Here is a 4850-nt window from a genome sequence, read left to right as displayed (position 1 = left end):
GCGCTCCCCCCCCAGTGTCGGAGCAGCCCAAACCGGCTTCCCAGCGACAGCAGAAAGCTTTTAAAATCCCCTACGCGCGGCATGACTCACTCCAGAGCCAGTGCCCAAAACAAGCTCCGACACGGAGAGGAATGGCGAGAGCAGGGATGCTGGGGGCGGGCAGGAGGGGCTGGGGAGGGCCGGGGAGGGGGAAAGAGGGAGACAGAAGGAGGGAGAGAAAAGAGAAGAGGCAGAAATAACAGCATCTGAAACTCTGCCTGCTGGAGGCTAATTGGTTCCGGCACAGCCTGGTTTGTTTGGCAATGTTTCCTCTAATCCTTCAGGCTCCGCGCTCCCGGCCCCAGGGACATGGGGACATCTCGACACCCGGCCAGCGCCACTGCGGCACTCCCAGCTTGGACCCCCTCCCACCCGGGGATGCAGAAGGATGATGCTGCGACCGGCTCTGCCCACCCTGGGGTGCACCCGAATCCTTCAGGCTCTGCACTGCCAGCCCCAGGGACGTGGGGACATCTGTGTGGACACCTCTGTGGCACTACTGGCTTGGATCCCTCTCCCACCCTGGGATGCTGAGGGGTGATGCTGGGACCACCCTGAAGTCCTCCTGGGGCTGCACCCTGCCGTGGTGACATCCTGGGAATGGGATCCATGGTGACACCCTGGGGATGGGGTCCCCTTCGGCAGCGCTGGGCACAGGGATGCTCAGAGGGCTGGGCAGGCGATGGCTGGGGCGGCAGAGGGAAGGGAGGGGAAGGGACGGGAAGGGAGGGGAGGAGAGGGGAGGGGAAGGGGGGCCCCCACGGCCCAGCATGGCCGAGCCAGAGCACTAGCCAAGAGTCGGCAGCTTTGTTCCAGGTGCCGGCTCCCTTTTTTTCATTAGGCTAATGGGATGCGGATGCATTATTCCATTCCACATGCTGCTAATGAACCACTCAGGCCAGTGCATTTGCATTAATGTGCAAAGCACTGGAGGAGGGTGGAGTGGCTGCATCTGGCCAAGGCTGACCTTCCCTGCACCGCCCAGCCTCCCCAAGCCACGCTGCGCTCCCACCACACTCCCACCACCCCACCGGACCCAGGAACTCCTCGGGATGGCTCCAATGCACATTCCAGGACACCACAACCAGCCCTGAGCCACCTCATGCTTGCTGCCCATGTTGCCCGTACCGTGCCTGGCCAACTCCACCACCCCTTCCCATATGGATCATGGATGATGCCCCACTGCCATACCCCCATCCCCACTCCATACCCCCGTCCCCAGTGCAGAGGTGACCACAGCATTCCTCCTGCACTCTCCACTGCTCCCCAAAAAGTGATCACTCCCACCTCCTGCAAGGAAACCTGCTCGGCGTGTCCCTCCTTCCTGGTTGCTTGTACTGGGACCTCCCAGCACCACCCCAGAGCTGCCTTCCAGCACCCCAGGGGAGCAGGGGGCCGTCTCCTGAGCCCCCCCACCCCAGAGCTGGCAGGCAGCGTCGGGCGCGGGCGTCACTGGAGCCCTTGGGTTGTTTGTTACGGCTCCCAACTGCCTCTGTCCCTGGAGAGGTTTCGAAGGCGAGTGACCCACGAACTGGAATGTGCAAAGCCTCCAGCAAACAGAGCCAGCTGCCTGCGCCCGCGCAGGGGGGTGGTGAGGGGAGAGCAGCCGGCCCCGCGCCACGGCACGGCACAGCACGGCACAGCACAGCACAGCCCTGACACAACTGCGCAGCCCTCATGTCCGCCTAAAGTGGGCAACCACCTGGCTGAGGTGAGAGCAGCCCATTGGTCTTGTCAAGTCCCCAGTGTCATCAGCTATCGTGAAGGCCCCCAAACCCCCATGTCCCACTTCCTTCCTCCCTCCCAGCCTGTCACTTGGCAGCACATGGCCTCCCAGAGCTGTGCTGGGATCATGCTTCGCCCCTCGCCTGTCTGCAAAATACAAGTCCTTGGGCGGCCAAAGGACCTTTAGGACATGGGAGAACACAGTGGCACTGCCGGATCCCTGCCTTGGTCTTTGCCACCTCCCCAGCTGCCAAAGGGCTCCCAGCTGGAATCAGTGTGGATGGGCACAGCTTTGCTTGCCCTGGGTGGGCATGGAAGGGTCTCAGCAGCTCCGTGCCCAGCAAGTGTGCGAAGCCCCCGCGCCTGAGTGTGCGCACGCGGGTGTCTGGGTTTGTCACAGCCTGGTGAGCAAGTTAATCTCAGGCTCCCTGACACGTGGAATAAAATCGCGATCCCATAATGGAATTCATTCATCTTCCTGTCCAGGCAAAGAACAAGCCCCCCACTGCCCACTGGGGCTGGGGCTGGGCCAGGCCAAGGTGGCCGGTGCCCAGCTCCCAGCTGGGGGTCCCTGCCTGCACCCACCCTCCTCCCTGCCACAGGACCGGACTGGCACCGGAGCGATGTTCCTGTGAGCGGAAACCCAGAAAGGTGCCAAACACTGGGTGCCACAAAGTGTTCCCTTCCCAGGGGACATCAGCCATGTCTGCGGGGGCAGCTGGGGTCACCAAGGAGGGTTCAACTCCCCCCGGGTGATCTGGGGTCCTGTCGTGCCAGAGGGCAGGCACAGTACTCATGAGGGGGGAAAGGGAAACTGAGGTAGGTGGTGCTGTTGGGAAAGGGCAATCCAGGTGGCATTAAGGGGACAGGGGAAGATGTCCCTCTGTCCTCGTGTCTGTCTGTCCCTGCAGCTCCTCCTCCACTGCCAGTGCCTTGGCCAGCCCTGGTACAGAGCACCTATCTGAGGGACTCTGCAGGGATGGCACCAGTTGGGGCACCCATGGGGGTCCCCAGCACATCCCCAGGGACTTCCTCACCCCCAGCCATGGGTACAAGTAATGGGGAAAATCTCAGGAGTCTGAGCAGGGCAGGAGGCCACTGGGTTGCCATGCTGCCCTGTGCCTCAGTTTTCCTCTGGCACCCACGTTGAGGCCACCCCCAGGCAGGAAAGTGGCCCCGTGGCCAGGAGAAGAGGAGGAGGAAGAAGAGGAGGAGGAGGAGAAGAAGGAGGAGGAGAAGGAGAAGAAGGAGGAGGGCTGCTCCTTCTTGGGCACACAAAGCCCCTTTCATAGGGGCCGAGTTTGGATTTCCTCTGCCAGCCCAGCACCTCGCTGCCTCCTGCCCTGCCAGAAACGCTGTGGTCAGAGAGGGCAGCTGGCGAGTGGGACGCCTGGGGGGACACAGGGACCTTCAGGTGGCTTCATCCCTCACCCTGACCGTCCCCATGATTTTTCCCTCCCGTCAGCTTTTAATTATACCCCTAATAAAAGTCGCTTTGCAGGGGAACAGGAGCTTTGTTGCTCAGGAGCTCATCTGCTCCTGCTGCTCCTTTCCTGCTTTAAACTGTAATCCTCAGCTGGGGACACTGCAATTAGCCACCATGGAGCTGGGCACCGTGTCACCGAGGATTAGGGCTCCCTTTGGTGGGGAGCTGGGGGACCCAGCCCTGGTGTGGGTCAATGGCTCTTTGCAGGATGGGCTCTCCCCACTACAGCCTCCAAAAGAGGGGGACGAGCTTAAGAGTCCCCCTGAGCCAGGCATCCCCCAGCCCGCCTCCTCTGAGCACCCACTGCCCAGCACCCTCAGTGCCACTGGGTTGTTTCTGGGGTGCACAGGACCCTCACAGCCCCTCTGCCAAACCCCCTGGAGTCCCCCATGCAGACAGACCCAAGCAGGTCTTCCCAGGGGTTGGGTGGCTTTGTACAGTGTGACTCTGGGGACAAAAATGGGGCTGGCAGGACCAACAGCAGCCTCAACCCACACCTCTGCACGTCTGTGAGCACTGGTGCCCATCCCCAAGGCCCTGTGTCCCGGGGATGGGGGGAGAGGGGGGGCGGGAACTGAGGCACAGGGCACCAGGTGCCCATGATGCACACACTGAGAAGCTGAGGACGGGTGTGACACCTGTGCAGTGTCGGTGACGTGGGACCCTCGTGCACGGTGCAAAGGCCACGTCTACAGCACGGCAAAGGGGTCGCTGGACCCCTCGAAGCCCCTGAAAGGAGCCCGCGGGTGCCTCTCGCCAATCAGCCTCTTGCCGGGGCTGGAAGGGGAGCGCGGGCGCTCGTTAGCAGCCGCTCATTAAGAGCCCTCCGGGAGGATGAAGGTACCGGGGGCACCTGCACCTCCGTTTAATGAGCTGCAGCACCATTAAATGTTGGAGGGGACCTCGGGCACGGTAGAGGTGCCGGCGCGGGGGCTGCCCCCACCCTGACCCCCACCCAAAGTACGGTGTGGGTCCCTGTGCCGGCGTGGCCATGGGGAAGGAGGAACGCGGGGAGTTGAGTCACGGTGACAACTGCAGCGGCGGTGGCAGCTGCTGCCAGGAATACCCCGAGGTCCCCACCAGCGCCCGGGGGCACCCTGGGGACTCATCCCCTTCCCAGCCAGCACCCACGGGCGCTGCAAAGAGGGTGACGGTGGCCAGAGCGGGGTAGCAGTGCCGGGGCACGACAGGACCCCTGGGACCTCAAGGTGGGGACCTCCCCACTCTGGGTGCCCCCGAAGTGAGAAGGGGACTGACATCCTGCCCCCAAGGACCTCACCCAGCACCCAGAGCTCCCAGTAGGTCCCAGCTGACGATTAAACCACAGCCTCACACAGCACCTGGAAGGGACCACCTGGGGAGAATCTCCCGGTGCACCCCACACGGGGACGATGTGTCCCCACCCCAGCACCCAGCCCCGCAGGACGCCTGGGTCCCCACGCTCGCACCCACCCGCGTGGGGCTCTCCCTCGTTAATGTTTACTCGGGTTCGTTAGCGCCAGCACATCGCCATGGCAACCCCGCAAGCTGCGCGTCGCCTTCCGCGCCACTGTCGTGAGGCTTGGGGACGTCCCCACGCGTGGGGTCACCGGGCACCCAC

At 63.2% G+C, this 4850-nt stretch overlaps 1 long non-coding RNA gene across 1 annotated transcript; it reads left to right on the top strand.

Annotated features, from left to right (window-relative positions):
• The first annotated feature begins 6 nt into the window (after positions 1-6).
• Positions 7-2229, top strand: LOC108447145. Its single transcript, XR_001862545.1, has 2 exons — positions 7-1750; positions 1847-2229. It is a non-coding gene; the product is annotated as an uncharacterized LOC108447145 (long non-coding RNA).
• The last annotated feature ends 2621 nt before the right edge of the window (positions 2230-4850 follow it).

The sequence above is a fragment of the Corvus brachyrhynchos genome, unplaced genomic scaffold, assembly GCF_000691975.1.
Source record: "Corvus brachyrhynchos isolate BGI_N302 unplaced genomic scaffold, ASM69197v1 scaffold65, whole genome shotgun sequence".
In the NCBI taxonomy this organism is placed as follows: Eukaryota; Metazoa; Chordata; class Aves; order Passeriformes; family Corvidae; genus Corvus; species Corvus brachyrhynchos.
This window is presented reverse-complemented; position numbering and strand designations above follow the sequence as displayed.